This window comes from Pseudophryne corroboree, chromosome 2, assembly GCF_028390025.1.
Source record: "Pseudophryne corroboree isolate aPseCor3 chromosome 2, aPseCor3.hap2, whole genome shotgun sequence".
NCBI classification, from domain to species: domain Eukaryota; kingdom Metazoa; phylum Chordata; class Amphibia; order Anura; family Myobatrachidae; genus Pseudophryne; species Pseudophryne corroboree.
Window position 1 is genome coordinate 386,527,202 of NC_086445.1, and position 18,037 is coordinate 386,545,238.

Sequence of the window (18,037 nt, forward strand, 5' to 3'; positions counted from 1 at the left end):
CCTGGAAGTTCTACTGCGCATGCACGGTCAATGGCCTGTGTATATGCAATTGGCAGGGAAAAGTGAGGGATCTTTCAGATCCCTCAGCGGGCTTCTTACAAAAAGAAATCCATAAGTTTCTATAGGCAGCACCATCTATTGATGACATTGCCTTCCGCCTTCCAGAGTTTGCTGCATACAGGCACATTGCAGCCCCATAGAATTCTATGATAACTACTGTCCACAGGGGTGGTAGTCATGTGACCGCCGGTCGGCTGACCGACAGTCACATGACCTCCGTGAGCCCGACGGCTCACTATCCCGATGGTCGGCATGCCGACCAACAGGGACTATTTCCACTCGTGGGTGTCCACGACACCCATAGAGTGGGAATAGAACCCGTGGCGACCGCAGGTCGCCACCGAGCCCGCAGCGTGGCGAGAGCAGCGAGCCCGCAAGGGGCTTGCTGCACTCGCCCCTCCCCGCCGGGATCCCGGCGTCGGTATGCTGCCGGGATCCCGGCGTCGGTAAGGTGACCCGCACTACACCCGTCCACAGTCGATATTGCTGATATGTGCTGCAGACCCTTTTTAATACATATGGAGAGCCACATGTTTCACAGTAAATCGCGGTTTTTGGATGTTTTACTGTATTCTTTTTTTTATTAGTATTTCACACCCTCAGCCCTCTCTCCATGTTCTTTTGATGTACTCCCCCATGTGTCTTTTGCTCTCTCCTCAGCCCTCATAATCCTCCTTGTCACCCCCATTGAAGGATAATAAAAGAAAGTATTTTTACGGCCAGGCCACAGCCACTTTCAACTACTCTCCCCTGTAACAATGCTGGGATACTTAAAGGACAAAAACATAGCTTCTGCAAATCAAACCTGGACATAAACACATGAATCTCAATGGCTAAGTAAACCACCAATTTACTAGGCAAAACCACTACTTTAAAAAAAAAAAAATCATATAACACACATATCTGTCCCAATGTTTTCAAATAACTGCCCAAATTATACCCCTTTTCCACCTGAGTACCGGGTCTGATCCAGGATGTTTAACCCAGCTACAACCCGTGTCAGCCCCGCCGTTTCCACTGCACTTCAACACGGGTTATTCCCGGGTCGGATCTGTTACCACTTAACCTGGGTAAGCTCTGTAAAAGCTATTGATGTCACTTGTTACTCGGGTCTCAAAACATGGGTAGTGACCGTTTCCACTGCACAATTACCCGGGTCATTACCGTGTTACCGTATTCAATCCAGGTAGCTACCCGGGTAGGATTCCAGGGTTACTCAACCCGTGTTGAGCAGTTTACACTTACTAGTAAAAACCCGTGTTGATGTGCTCCCCGTGCAAGAACACGGGTACATTTAGCTAGTGGAAAAGGGGTATAACCAAGAGGTTTTGCAAACTCCAGCACCACTTTTCACTAAAAATGCAAAACTGCAACTGAAGCTGAATGAGGACCTATGGGCCTAATTCAGAGTTGATTGCAAGAGCAAATTTGATAGCAGTTGGGTAAAACCATGTGCACTGCAGGGGGGAGGCAGATATAACATGTGCAGAGAGTTAGATTTGGGTGGGGTGTGTTCAATCTGCAATCTAATTTGCAGTGTAAAAATAAAGCAGCCAGTATTTACCCTGCACAGAAACAATATAACCCACCCAAATCTAACTCTCTCTGCACATGTTATATCTGCCTCCCCTGCAGTGCACATGGTTTTGCCCAACTGCTAACAAATTTTCTGCTGCGAGCAACTCTGAATTACCTCCTATTTTATAATGAAACAGGCCAAAAAAGAGCAGCAATTTCTGTGTTTGCCTTAGCTAAAGGTGTTAGATGGAGTTGTAGTCAGCATCCAGACAGGATCAAAATACCGACGGTCATAATATGGATAGCAGCATCCTGACAGAATTCTAACACATTCTACCGGTATTAGGGTTAGGCTGCAGGAAGGAATAGTTCACGTTAGGCTGCGGGAGAGAATGATTAGGGTTAGGAAGCAGGAGTCATAGGCTGGGATTAGGCTGTGGGAGTGGGGGTTAGGCTGCGGGAGAGGAGGGTAAGGATTACAGTATTTATTAAAAGGTGTCTGGATTATGACAGACACGAGATGCTACGGTTGGTATTATTACATGTACCTGTGCCAGCAGACTTTGGTTAACTTCAGTTGTAAATACTGGGCATCAGATAAACTTTCAACACATTCATCAACACTCTACATTGGATACACATCAACATACGTTTGAAATCCTTACAAAAATAAAGGGTCTTACCCAGTTTTGGGGTAAGATATACTAAGCGCGTCGATTGGCTGTATTTATGGGAAGTGATGTGTGAGATGGGCATTGGCCCCACTTTTCTTAAATAGGGTCCAACTCTTGTACTATCAACCAATTGCCAGGGTTTCAGTCAATGGCATTGTATACTCCTTCTTCCTCCTGACTAGGGGCACTAGGCAGGGTTGCCCTTTATCACCTGCATTATTTGCCATTGCCATTGGGCCACTGGCCTGTATTATAAGAGCTCATCCAGATATAATTGTGTTTAAACTGGGTCATAGGGTACACAGTAGCACTATACGCAGACAATCTTCTATTATTTTTACATGACTACAATGTCACTATGCCAGTAATTTTAAATATTAGTGAAAAATTTTGGTAAATATTCTGGATTGACTATTAACTAGAATAAATCCTTGATGATGCCATTATGAGGTTCTCCTCCCTCTGGCCCTGAGATATCCCTGCCACTATGCTGTGTAAACCTGGGTATAATAATCACTAATGACTCTGATGACTTTATGTCTAGAAATTTATTACCTCTACTTACATATTTGAGGGATAAAACCAAAATATGGAGTAAGCTCCCACTCACTGTAATAAGTATGGTGAACCTCATTAAGATGATTGTACAACCCAAAATTTTGTATGTACTACAGCAATCCCCAATTTATATCCCGGTCTCCTTTTTTAGGAATCTAAATAGCATGTTATTGTCGCTAGTTTGGGCCAATAAGTTTATTAAACACACTCACCAGACCCAAAAGTGATGGTGGACTGGCCCTCACTCATTTCAAATTTTATTACTTTGCCTCCCAATTGGCATTTCTGCACTCAAGATGATAGCTCAGTCTCTTTGCCTATTGCTTTGGTTCAACATGTGGCCCCAAGATACACCGCTTTGCAAACGCTGCTAAGTGGTGAATCCTTCTCATATTGCCTGCCTATTTTCTCCTAGGCTATTAAGATTTGGCACAAGGTTAGGACCTTAAGTAGGTTTAATAATATGGACCCGGACACCCCCCTCTGGCGCTCTAGATGGATACCTGAATTGGGTAACCTGGCAGGCAGTTATGGAAAACTAAGGGAATTGTAGCAATCGGACAGATTTACTCTAATGATACATTGAAATAATTTCAGCAGCCACATGATGAATTTGATCTTCCTCACTTCCTCTTCTACCGTTACCTGCAATTTCAACACGCTCTTCAGGTTCAGTTTAGAGACAACCCTCCTGTTATTTCTCCTTCCCCAGTAAAAACATTTATTACAAATCTGGAAAGAGCTAAATCCATCTCCCTTGCATATTCTCCTATTATTTCTTAACACCATAGTGATGCCCTTCCCCATTTACAAACACGTTGGGAGAATGATTTGGTCTTCCTTAGCCAGGAGGAATGGGAAGCAGCCAGAGACTCTCCACATAAAGCTACTTAGTTTATTATATACCAACACAGGGGTGAATTGGGCCACCGGGATACCGGGTGAGATTACCGGTTGGCCGGTCCCTTAGCCTCTTTGGCCGGGCTGGCTCACACTGAATTCATACCGGCGGCCGCGCACTTCCGGCTCCGTGAGCCAGGACAGCAGCAGCTGCTGTAATATGGCTTCGGTTGTGGATGCTTAGGGACTCAGCAGGGGGCAAGACTACACAGGACTCAGGAGGGGGCAGAGCTACACAGGACTCGGGCACCTCATTGCTGCTGCTGTCAGAAGGTCAAGAGGAGCTATTGCAGATCCAGGACCGGCCTTGATTGGGACTGCACTGCACTCTGCTCACTGTCTGTTTGTAAGGTACAGTAAGAGGAAGTAGAGGGAAAGGTGTGTATCTATGTGATTGTGTGTGTGACTAACTTGTATGTGAGCGCACGTGCGTGTGACTTGTATGTGTGTGACTTGTATGTGAGTGTGTCACTTGTATGTGAGTGTTTGTCACTTGTATGTAAGCGTGTGTCACTTGTATGTGAGCTTCTGTGTGTGTGACTTGTATGTGAGCGTGTGTGTATCACTTGTATGTGAGCGTGTTTGTCACTTGTATGTGAGCTTGTGTGTGTCAATTGTATGTGAGCTTCTGTGTGTGACTTGTGAGTGTGTGTGTCAATTGTATGTGAGCTTCTGTGTGTGTATCTTGTATGTGAGCTTCTGTGTGTGTGCGTGTATGTGTGTGTAACTTGTATGTGAGCTTGTGTGTGTGTAACTTGTATGTGAGCTTGTGTGTGTATGTGTTTGTTTCTTGCATGCAAGCTTGTGTGTGTGAGCTTCTGTGTGTGTGTAACTTGTATGTGAGCTTCTGTGTGCGTTTGTGACTTGCATATTAGCTTGTGTGTGTGTACGCAGTGACGGAACTAATGGAGACGCAGGCGAGGCCCATGGTGATGAAAGGACCTGCTCCTGGGTAGACTTTACTGTTCTGATGAAAGTATTTATTTGCCAAATCTCCAGATCACGCATGTGTTAAAGACCCCCCTGCTCAACTTATTGGGAGACCTCACCTAACCCCAGACACTTACACTAGGGAGTGGGGTTATAAAGAGCTAGACCTGTGATTTCCACCAGTATCAAACTGCAGCTTATACCCCTTTCAGACAGCTGAGGGGGGTCGCACCTGGGAGCCTGACACGGGAGATTCCAGGGTGCGACGCGCCTCAGACCCCCCATATTGCTGGGTTGGTGAGGTCAGCTGTGAAGCGGCGGGGGCGGCGCTTGGAGATCACATGATTTCCAAGCACCGCCCGTCTACACAGAGTGAACGGGAAACGGGTCGCATCAACCCGGCTCCCGTTCACACCGCACAGCGAGTCGGGTTGAACACGAGTTCAACCTGGCTCGCTACCAGGGTTGAAATACCGGGTTACATTATCCGGGATATTTTCCCTGGCACCTTTCAAACCATACATGAACACGGGTTATGCGCGATCATATGCAATAACCCGTGTTTAAAGCTGGCGGTCTGAAAAAGGTATTACTTCCAGCCAGCAGCTCAGCGAAATGGGATACCAGAGCGCAGCAGGTTCCATGGATTACTCTCACTAACCAGGACCGAGAACCCTCAGCAAGCTCCAGCTGCTCCATACCACTACATTGCAGCTACCGGTCTCCGGGAAGTGGGGTTATCAGAGCCAAACCTCTAGTTATCACTACTTATAGTCTTCTGATTTCAGTAAGCATCTAAGAGCAGCCCATGTACAGCCAACAACACAGAGCACCAGGAAATACTGTAGCATCTAAGAGCAGCCCACTTACAGCCAACAACCCAGAGCACCGGGACATCAGAGTCCAGCAGAACCAGTTGCTTTCACTAACTGGGACTGACGGCACCCAGCCAGATCCAGCGGCTCCATACCAATACACTGCTGTTACCGGTCTCCAGACAATATCTATCATCCACTGCAACTCAATAAAAAAGCGATTACATGCAGCTGGAGCATCCATTGCTTCTGGGATTTGCATTCCACTGCGGGATACAAAACTGGAAGCTGTCATCTGCTCCAGCTAGTGTGCACTACCTGGTGCTGCTAGCTGGGAGAAGCAGTGGTGCCAGCAGAGAGGACTGAATAGAGCTTGTGCTCCATCCTGGATTGGGGGAGCAGAGTGTGGTTATGTAAGCAGGGACAGGGGTGTACATGGCTGTAGGATGCAGTGTGTGCACGACTCAGGGGAGATATGTAGGTGTGCAGGCGCAGCAACAACTCTGTGCCTAGTAGAGTGAGCTGTTGGTAGTGCGAGACGTGTCATGCCTGTGCTGATGCAATTGCTGTGGATTCTGTATGTTGCTTCCAGCTAGTAGTGGATGGAGGAATAGGAAAAATAAGATTTTACTTACCGGTAAATCTATTTCTCGTAGTCCGTAGTGGATGCTGGGGACTCCGTAAGGACCATGGGGAAAGACGGGCTCCGCAGGAGACATGGGCACTTTAAGAAAGAATTTAGGTTCTGGTGTGCACTGGCTCCTCCCTCTATGCCCCTCCTCCAGACCTCAGTTAGAGAAACTGTGCCCAGAAGAGCCGACAGTGCAAGGAAACGATTTTGGTAATCCAGGGCAAGATTCATACCAGCCACACCAATCACACCGTATAACATGTGATAACAACCAGATAACAGTATGACAAATAACAGAGCATCAGGTCAAACCCTGATGCAACCATAACTTAACCCTTATTGAAGCAATAACTATATACAAGTATTGCAGAAGAAGTCCGCACTTGGGACGGGCGCCCAGCATCCACTACGGACTACGAGAAATAGATTTACCGGTAAGTAAAATCTTATTTTCTCTAACGTCCTAGTGGATGCTGGGGACTCCGTAAGGACCATGGGGATTATACCAAAGCTCCCAAACGGGCGGGAGAGTGCGGATGACTCTGCAGCACCGATTGAGCAAACACAAGGTCCTCCTCAGCCAGGGTATCAAACTTGTAGAACTTTGCAAAAGTGTTTGAACCTGACCAAGTAGCCGCTCGGCAAAGCTGTAATGCCGAGACCCCTCGGGCAGCCGCCCAAGAAGAGCCCACCTTCCTAGTGGAATGGGCCTTAACTGATTTTGGCAGCGGCAATCCAGCCGCAGAATGAGCCTGCTGAATCGTGTTACAGATCCAGCGAGCAATAGTCTGCTTTGAAGCAGGAGCACCCAGCTTGTTGGGTGCATACAGGATAAACAAAGACTCTGTTTTCCTGACCCTAGCCGTTCTGGCTACATAAACCTTCAAAGCCCTGACCACATCAAGTAACTCGGAATCCTCCAAGTCAGTAGTAGCCACAGGCACCACAATAGGTTGGTTTATATGAAAGGATGAAACCACTTTCAGCAGAAATTGTGGACGGGTCCGCAATTCTGCTCTATCCGCATAGAGAACCAGATAGGGGCTTTTATGTGACAAAGCCGCCAACTCTGACACACGCCTAGCCGAAGCCAAGGCTAATAGCATGACCACCTTCCACCTGAGATATTTCAACTCCACCGTTTTGAGTGGTTCAAACCAGTGGGATTTCAGGAAACTCAACACCACGTTAAGATCCCAAGGTGCCACTGGAGGCACAAAAGGGGGCTGAATATGCAGCACTCCCTTTACAAACGTCTGAACTTCAGGTAGAGAAGCCAACTCCTTTTGAAAGAAAATGGATAGGGCCGAAATCTGGACCTTAATGGAACCCAATTTTAGGCCCAAATTCACTCCGGACTGTAGGAAGTGAAGGAAACGGCCCAGCTGGAATACCTCCGTAGGAGCATTCCTGGCCTCACACCTAGCAACATATTTTCGCCATATACGGTGATAATGTTGAGATGTCACGTCCTTCCTAGCCTTTATCAGCGTAGGAATGACCTCATCTGGAATGCCTTTCTCTGCTAGGATCCGGCGTTCAACCGCCATGCCGTCAAACGCAGCCGCGGTAAGTCTTGGAACAGACAGGGCCCCTGTTGCAACAAGTCCTGTCTTAGAGGAAGAGGCCACGGGTCCTCTGTGAGCATTTCTTGCAGATCTGGATACCAAGTCCTTCGTGGCCAATCTGGAACAATGAGTATTGTTCTCACTCCTCTTTTTCTTATTATCCTCAGCACCTTGGGTATGAGAGGAAGAGGAGGAAATACATAGACCGACTGGAACACCCACGGTGTCACCAGGGCGTCTACAGCTATCGCCTGAGGGTCTCTTGACCTGGCGCAATACCTCTGTAGCTTTTTGTTGAGGCGGGATGCCATCATGTCCACCTGTGGCAGTTCCCACTGACTTGTAATCTGTGCGAAGACTTCCTAATGAAGTCCCCACTCTCCCGGGTGGAGGTCGTGTCTGCTGAGGAAGTCTGCTTCCCAGTTGTCCACTCCCGGAATGAACACTGCTGACAGTGCGCTTACGTGATTCTCCGCCCAGCGAAGAATTTTGGTGGCTTCCGCCATCGCCACTCTGCTCCTTGTGCCGCCTTGGCGGTTTACATGAGCCACTGCGGGGATGTTGTCTGACTGAATCAGAACCGGTTGGTCGCGAAGCAGGGTCTCCGCTTGACGTAGGGCGTTGTATATGGCCCTTAGTTCCAGGATGTTGATGTGAAGGCAAGTCTCTTGACTTGACCACAGACCTTGGAAATTTCTTCCCTGTGTGACTGCACCCCAACCTCGGAGGCTTGCGTCCGTGGTCACCAGGACCCAGTCCTGAATGCCGAATCTGCGGCCCTCGAGAAGGTGAGCGCTCTGCAGCCACCACAGGAGTGACACCCTGGCCCTGGGGGATAGGGTGATTAACCGATGCATCTGCAGATGTGATCCGGACCACTTGTCCAGTAAGTCCCATTGGAAAGTCCTCGCATGGAACCTGCCGAAGGGAATGGCCTCGTATGATGCCACCATCTTTCCCAGGACACGAGTGCAGTGATGCACTGACACCTGTTTTGGTATTAATAGGTTCCTGACCAGTGTCATGAGTTCCTGAGCTTTCTCCATCGGGAGATAAACCCTTTTCTGGTCTGTGTCTAGAATCATGCCCAGGAAAGGCAGACAAGTCGTAGGAACCAACTGCGACTTTGGAATATTTAGAATCCAGCCGTGTTGCCGTAACACTTCCAGAGAAAGTGCTACGCTGATCAGCAACTGCTCTCTTGATCTCGCTTTTATGAGGAGATCGTCCAAGTATGGGATAATTGTGACTCTTTGCTTCCACAGGAGTACCATCATTTCCGCCATTACCTTGGTAAATATTCTCGGTGCCGTGGAGAGACCAAACGGCAACGTCTGAAATTGGTAATGACAATCCTGTACCACAAATCTGAGGTACGCCGGATGAGGTGGATAAATGGGGACATGAAGGTATGCATCCTTTATGTCCAGAGACACCATAAAATCCCCCCCTTCCAGGCTTGCGATGACCGCTCTCAGCGATTCAATCTTGAACTTGAACCTTTTCAGGTATATGTTCAGGGATTTTAAATTCAATATGGGTCTGACCGAACCGGACCATGTTTGTGGTCCGGTTTCGGTACCACAAACATGGTCGAATAGTAACCCCTTCCATGTTGAAGGAGGGGAACCTTTTCCACCACCTGCTGAAGATACACTTTGTGAATTGCAGTTAACACTATTTCCCTCTCGTGGGGGGAAGCTGGCAGGGCCGATTTGAGGTATCGGTGAGGGGGCATCACCTCGAATTCCAGCTTGTATCCCTGAGACACAATATCTAGTGCCCAGGCTGAAATTTCAAAGACGTGCCCCCACCGGGCCTAGCTCCGCCTGTGGAGCCCCAGCGTCATGCGGTGGATTTTGTAGAGGCCGGGGAGGACTTATGTTCCTGGGAACTAGCTGTGTTGTGCAGCTTCTTTCCTCTGCCCCTGCCTCTGGCAAGAAAGGACGCACCTCGGACTTTCTTGTTTTTCTGTGATCGAAAGAACTGCATTTGATAATACGGTGCTCTCTTAGGCTGTGAGGAAACATATGGCAAAAAATTTGACTTTCCAGCAGTAGCTGTGGAGACCAGGTCCGAGAGACCCTCCCCAAACAATTCCTCACCCTTGTAAGGTAAAACCTCCATATGCCTTTTTGAGTCGGCATCACCTGTCCATTGCCGAGGCCACAGGACCCTTCTGGCAGAAATTGACATAGCATTTATTCTAGAACCCAGTAGACTAATGTCTCTTTGAGCATCTCTGATATATAGGACAGCGTCTTTAATATGCCCCAAGGTCAACAATATAGTATCCTTGTCTAAGGTATCAATTTCCTCAGACACGGTATCCGTCCATGCTGCTACAGCACTACACACCCAGGCCGACGCGATCGCCGGCCTCAGTAAGGTACCTGAATGTGTATAAATGGACTTCAGGGTAACCTCCTGTTTGCGATCCGCAGCATCTTTGAGGGTAGCCGTATCCTGTGACGGCAGGGCTACCTTCTTGGATAAGCGTGTTAAAGATTTGTCCACCTTAGGGGAGGATTCCCAGCGTAACTGTCCGTTGGCGGGAAAGGATACACCATAAGTATCCTTTTGGAAATCTGCAGTTTTTTATCTGGAGATTCCCAAGCCTTTTCACATAACTCATTTAGCTCGTGTGAGGGGGGAAAGGTTACCTCCGGCTTCTTTTCCCCATACATATGTACCCTCTTGTCAGGAACTGGGATTTTCTCTGTGATGTGCAACACATCCTTAATTGCTATAATCATATAACAGATGGATTTAGCCAATTTTGGCTGTAACTTTGCATCATCGTAATCGACACTGGAGTCAGAATCCATGTCGGTATCTGTGTCAACAATTTGGGATAGTGGGCGCTTCTGAGACCCTGACGGCCTCTGCGACATAGGATCAGGCACGGGTTGGGACCCTGACTGCCCTGAGGCTTCAGCTTTTTCTAACCTTTTATGCAAGGAATTAACATTATCATTTAAAACCTTCCACATATCCATCCAATCAGGTGTCGGCGCCATCGGCGGAGACACCACATTCATTTGCTCCCGCTCTGCTTCCACATAGCCTTCCTCATCAGACATGTCGACACAAGCGTACCGACACACCACACACACAGGGAATGTCCTTTTTGAAGACAGTTCCCCCACAAGGGGAGACAGAGAGAGAGTATGCCAGCACACACCCCAGCGCTATAAACCCAGGAATAACACAGTAACTTAATGTTAACCCAGTAGCTGCTGTTTATATATTGTTGGGTTTTTTTGCGCCTAATTATGTGCCCCCCCTCTCTTTTTACCCTCTTCTACCGTGTATCTGCAGGGGAGAGCCTGGGGAGCTTCCTCTCAGCGGAGCTGTGGAGAAAAAATGGCGCTGGTGAGTGCTGAGGAAGAAGCTCCGCCCCTTCGGTGGCGGGCTTCTGTCCCGCTTAAATATGCAATTTTTGGCGGGGGCTCATACATATATACAGTGCCCAGCTGTATATATGTTTAACTTTTGCCAAAAGAGGTCCCAAATGCTGCCCAGGGCGCCCCCCCTGCGCCCTTACAGTGACCGGAGTATGTGAGGTGTGTGGGAGCAATGGCGCACAGCTGCAGTGCTGTGCGTTACCTCAGTGAAGAACGGAGTCTTCTGCCGCCTGTGAAGTCTTCTTTGCTTCTCATACTCACCCGGCTTCTGTCTTACGGCTCTGCGAGGGGGACGGCGGCACGGCTCTGGGATCGGATGGCGAGATCCTGCGTACGATCCCTCTGGAGCTAATGGTGTCCAGTAGCCTAAGAAGCAGGACCTAGCTTCAGAGAGTAGGGCTGCTTCTCTCCCCTCAGTCCCACGACGCAGGGAGTCTGTTGCCAGCAGAGCTCCCTGAAAATAAAAAACCTAACAAAATACTTTCTCTCAGCAAACTCAGGAGAGCTCACTGAAAAGCACCCAGATCGTCTGGGCACAGTATGAAACTGAGGTCTGGAGGAAAGGCATAGAGGGAGGAGCCAGTTCACACCAGAAACTAAATTCTTTCTTAAAGTGCCCATGTCTCCTGCGGAGCCCGTCTATCCCCATGGTCCTCACGGAGTCCCCAGCATCCACTAGGACGTTAGACAAAGGCTGTATATGACAGCTTGGGATCCTAACTGAGCATCATCCCTGTTAATATAGCAACCCTTTGGATTGAGTGGTGGCAAGATACCCATGTCATCCTCCTCCGAGCTTTGCCTGAAGCTTGTGTGTGGACTCACTTGTATCATGTATTTAATTGCTACAGTGCATATGTGTATTAATGAATGTATGCTGTGTATGATTTATCATGCATGTCTTTTCTGTAGATACAAATATTTGTAAAATAATAAGATTTTACTTACCGATAAATCTATTTCTCGTAGTCCGTAGTGGATGCTGGGACTCCGTAAGGACCATGGGGAATAGCGGCTCCGCAGGAGACAGGGCACAAAATAAAAGCTTAAGGATCAGGTGGTGTGCACTGGCTCCTCCCCCTATGACCCTCCTCCAAGCCTCAGTTAGGATACTGTGCCCGGACGAGCGTACATAATAAGGAAGGATATTGAATCCCGGGTAAGACTCATACCAGCCACACCAATCACACCGTACAACTTGTGATCTGAACCCAGTTAACAGTATGATAAACGCAAAGGAGCCTCTGAAAAGATGGCTCACAACAATAATAACCCGAATCTTTGTAACAATAACTATATACAAGTATTGCAGACAATCCGCACTAGGGATGGGTGCCCAGCATCCACTACGGACTACGAGAAATAGATTTATCGGTAAGTAAAATCTTATTTTCTCTGACGTCCTAGTGGATGCTGGGACTCCGTAAGGACCATGGGGATTATACCAAAGCTCCCAAATGGGCGGGAGAGTGCGGATGACTCTGCAGCACCGAATGAGAGAACTCCAGGTCCTCCTCAGCCAGGGTATCAATTTTGTAGAATTTAGCAAACGTGTTTGCCCCTGACCAAGTAGCTGCTCGGCAAAGTTGTAAAGCCGAGACCCCTCGGGCAGCCGCCCAAGATGAGCCCACTTTCCTTGTGGAATGGGCTTTTACTGATTTTGGCTGTGGCAATCCTGCCACAGAATGTGCAAGCTGAATTGTACTACAAATCCAACGAGCAATCGTCTGCTTAGAAGCAGGAGCACCCAGCTTGTTGGGTGCATACAGGATAAACAGCGAGTCAGATTTTCTGACTCCAGCCGTCCTGGAAACATATATTTTCAAGGCCCTGACAACGTCAAGCAACTTAGAGTCCTCTAAGTCCCTGGTAGCCGCAGGTACCACAATAGGTTGGTTCATGTGAAATGCAGAAACCACCTTAGGTAGAAATTGAGGACGAGTCCTCAATTCCGCCCTGTCAGAATGAAAAATTAAGTAAGGGCTTTTATATGATAAAGCCGCCAATTCTGACACACGCCTGGCTGAAGCCAAGGCTAACAGCATCGACACCTTCCATGTGAGATATTTTAAGTCCACAGTGGAAAGTGGTTCAAACCAATGTGACTTTAGAAAACTCAACACCACATTGAGATCCCAAGGTGCCACTGGAGGCACAAAAGGAGGCTGTATGTGCAGCACCCCTTTTACAAATGTCTGAACTTCAGGTACTGAAGCCAGTTCTTTCTGGAAGAAAATCGACAGGGCCGAAATTTGAACCTTAATGGACCCTAATTTTAGGCCCATAGACAGTCCTGTTTGCAGGAAATGAAGGAAACGACCCAGTTGAAATTCCTCTGTAGGGGCCTTCTTGGCCTCACACCACGCAACATATTTACGCCAAATGCGGTGATAATGTTTTGCGGTTACGTCCTTCCTGGCTTTGACCAGAGTAGGGATGACTTCTTCTGGAATGCCTTTTTCCCTCAGGATCCGGCGTTCAACCGCCATGCCGTCAAACGCAGCCGCGGTAAGTCCTGGAACAGACAAGGCCCCTGCAGTAGCAGGTCCTTTCTTAGAGGTAGAGGCCCCGGTTCGTCCGTGAGCATCTCTTGAAGTTCCGGGTACCAAGTCCGTCTTGGCCAATCCGGAACCACGAGTATAGGCCCTCATTCCGAGTTGTTCGCTCGGTATTTTTCATCGCATCGCAGTGAAAATCCGCTTAGTACGCATGCGCAATGTTCGCACTGCGACTGCGCCAAGTAACTTTACTATGAAGAAAGTAATTTTACTCACGGCTTTTTCTTCGCTCCGGCGATCGTAATGTGATTGACAGGAAATGGGTGTTACTGGGCGGAAACACGGCGTTTCAGGGGCGTGTGGCTGAAAACGCTACCGTTTCCGGAAAAAACGCAGGAGTGGCCGGGGAAACGGTGGGAGTGCCTGGGCGAACGCTGGGTGTGTTTGTGACGTCAACCAGGAACGACAAGCACTGAACTGATCGCACAGGCAGAGTAAGTCTGGAGCTACTCTGAAACTGCTAAGTAGTTAGTAATCGCAATATTGCGCATACATCGGTCGCAATTTTAAGAAGCTAAGATTCACTCCCAGTAGGCGGCGGCTTAGCGTGTGTAACTCTGCTAAATTCGCCTTGCGACCGATCAACTCGGAATGAGGGCCATAGTTCTTACTCCTCTCCTTCTTATGATTCTCAGTACTCTTGGTATGAGAGGCAGAGGAGGAAACACATACACTGACTGGTACACCCACGGCGTTACCAGAGCGTCCACTGCTATTGCCTGAGGGTCCCTTGACCTGGCGCAATATCTGTCCAGTTTTTTGTTTAGATGTGACGCCATCATGTCCACCTTTGGTTTTTCCCAACGGTTTACAATCAGGTGGAAGACTTCTGGGTGAAGTCCCCACTCTCCCGGGTGAAGGTCGTGTCTGCTGAGGAAGTCTGCTTCCCAGTTGTCCACTCCCGGAATGAATACTGCTGACAGTGCTATCACATGATTTTCCGCCCAGCGAAGAATCCTTGCAGCTTCTGCCATTGCCCTCCTGCTTCTCGTGCCGCCCTGTCTGTTTACGTGGGCGACTGACGTGATGTTGTCCGATTGGATCAACACCGCCTGACCCTGAAGCAGAGGTTTTGCTTGACTTAGGGCATTGTAAATGGCCCTTAGTTCCAGAATGTTTATATGAAGAGACGTTTCCAAGCTTGACCACAGGCCCTGGAAATTCCTTCCCTGTGTGACTGCTCCCCAGCCTCTCAGGCTGGCATCCGTGGTTACCAGGATCCAATCCTGAATGCCAAATCTGCGGCCCTCTAGTAGATGAGCACTCTGCAGCCACCACAGGAGAGACACCCTTGTCCTTGGCGACAGGGTTATCCGCTGATGCATCTGCAGATGCGATCCGGACCATTTGTCCAGTAGATCCCACTGAAATGTTCTTGCATGGAATCTTCCGAATGGAATCGCTTCGTAAGAAGCCACCATTTTCCCCAGGACCCTCGTGCACTGATGCACTGAGACCTGTCCTGGTTTTAGGAGGTTCCTGACTAGCTCGGATAACTCCCCGGCCTTCTCCTCCGGGAGAAACACCTTCTTCTGGACTGTGTCCAGAATCATTCCTAGGAACAGTAGACGTGTCGTTGGAATCAGCTGCGATTTTGGAATATTTAGAATCCACCCGTGCTGACGTAACACTACCTGAGATAGTGCTACTCCGACTTTTAACTGTTCCCTGGATCTTGCCCTTATCAGGAGATCGTCCAAGTAAGGGATAATTAAAATGCCTTTTCTTCGTAGAAGAATCATCATTTCGGCCATTACCTTGGTAAAGACCCGAGGTGCCGTGGACAATCCAAACGGCAGCGTCTGAAACTGATAATGACAGTTTTGTACTACAAACCTGAGGTACCCTTGGTGAGAAGGGTATATCGGGACGTGGAGATAAGCATCTTTGATGTCCAGAGACACCATATAGTCCCCTTCTTCCAGGTTTGCTATCACTGCTCTGAGTGACTCCATCTTGAATTTGAACCTTTTTATGTAAGTGTTCAAGGATTTCAGATTTAAAATTGGTCTCACCGAGCCGTCCGGCTTCGGTACCACAAACAGCGTGGAATAATACCCCTTTCCTTGTTGCAGGAGGGGTACCTTGATTATCACCTGCTGGGAATACAGCTTGTGAATGGCTTCCAAAACTGCCTCCCTGTTGGAGGGAGACTTTGGTAAAGCAGACTTCAGGAAACGACGAGGGGGAAACGCCTCGAATTCCAGTTTGTACCCCTGCGATACTACCTGTAGAATCCAGGGATCCACTTGCGAGTGAGCCCACTGCGCGTTGAAATTCTTGAGACGGGCCCCCACCATATCTGAGTCTGCTTGTAAAGCCCCAGCGTCATGCTGAAGACTTGGCAGAAGCAGGGGAGGGCTTCTGCTCCTGTGAAGCGGCTGCATGGTGCAGTCTTTTTCCTCTTCCTCTGCCCCGGGGCAGAAAAGAATGGCCTTTTACTCGCTTGTACTTATGGGAACGAAAGGACTGAGTTTGAAAAGACGGTGTCTTTTTCTGCTGATGTGGAGTGACCTGGGGTAAAAAGGTGGATTTTCCAGCCGTTGCCGTGGCCACCAGGTCCGATAGACCAGCCCCAAATAACTCCTCCCCTTTATACGGCAATACTTCCATGTGCCGTTTGGAATCCGCATCCCCTGACCACTGTCGCGTCCATAACGCTCTTCTGGCAGAGATGGACATAGCACTTACTCTTGATGCCAGGGTGCAAATATCCCTCTGTGCATCACGCATATATAGTAATGCATCCTTTAAATGTTCTATAGTTAACAAAATATTGTCCCTATCCAGGGTATCAATATTCTCGGTCAGGGAATCCGACCATGCGACTCCAGCACTGCACATCCAGGCTGAGGCGATTGCTGGTCGCAGTATAACACCAGTATGTGTGTATATACTTTTTAGGATATTTTCCAGCCTTCTATCAGCTGGTTCTTTGAGGGTAGCCGTATCAGGAGACGGTAACGCTACTTGTTTTGATAAACGTGTGAGCGCCTTATCTACCCTAGGGGGTGTTTCCCAACGCGCCCTAACCTCTGGCGGGAAAGGATATAATGCTAATAATTTTTTAGAAATTAGCTGTTTTTTATCGGGGAAAACCCACGCTTTTTCACACACCTCATTTATTTCCTCTGACTCAGGAAAAAATATTGGTAGTTTTTTCTCACCCCACATAATACCCTTCTTTGTGGTACTTGTAGTGTCAGAAAGGTTCAATGCCTCTTTCATTGCCGTGATCATGTAACGTGTGGCCCTACTGGACATTACGTTTGTCTCGTCACCGTCGACACTAGACTCAGTATCTGTGTCAGGGTCTGTGTCGACCCACTGAGGTAACGGGCGTTTTAGCGCCCCTGACGGTGTCTGAGACGCCTGGACAGGCACTAATTGATTTGCCGGCTGTCTCATGTCGTCAACAGTTTTTTGCAAATTGCTGACATTATCACTTAATTGTTTAAATACAATCATCCAGTCAGGTGTCGACTCCCTAGGGGGTGACATCACCAACACAGGCAACTGCTCCGCCTCCACATAATTTTCCTCCTCATACATGTCGACACACGCGTACCGACACACAGCACACACACCGGGAATGCTCTGATAGAGGACAGGACCCCACTTAGCCCTTTGGAGAGACAGAGGGAGAGTCTGCCAGCACACACCCAGCGCTATATATATATACAGGGATAACCTTATATAAGTGTTACTCCCTTATAGCTGCTGTTAATATATTTATTTGCTGCCAAACGTGCCCCCCCTTCTCTTTTTTACCCTGATTCTGAAGCAGGACTGCAGGGGAGAGTCAGGGAGCCGTCCTTCCAGCGGAGCTGTGAGGGAAAATGGCGCTTGTGTGCTGAGGAGATAGGCTCCGCCCCTTCACGACGTCCTTATCTCCCGCTTTTTTGTGTAAAATGGCAGGGGATTAAAATACATCCATATAGCCCAGGAGCTATATGTGATGTATTCTGTTTTGCCACCTAAGGTATTCTGTTATATTGCGTCTCAGGGCGCTCCCCCCCCAGCGCCCTGCACCCTCAGTGACCGGAGTGTGAAGTGTGCTGAGAGCAATGGCGCACAGCTGCGGTGCTGTGCGCTACCTTAGTCTGAAGACAGGATGTCTTCTGCCGCCGATTTCACCGGACCTCTTCGTCTCTTCTGGCTCTGTAAGGGGGACGGCGGCGCGGCTCCGGTGACCCATCCAGGCTGAACCTGTGATCGTCCCTCTGGAGCTAGTGTCCAGTAGCCTAAGAAACCCGATCCACTCTGCACTCAGGTGAGTCCGTTTCTTCTCCCCTTAGTCCCACGATGCAGTGAGCCTGTTGCCAGCAGGACTCACTGAAAATAAAAAAACCTATTTAAACTTTTATTCTAAGCAGCTCAGGAGAGCCACCTAGATTGCACCCTTCTCGGCCGGGCAC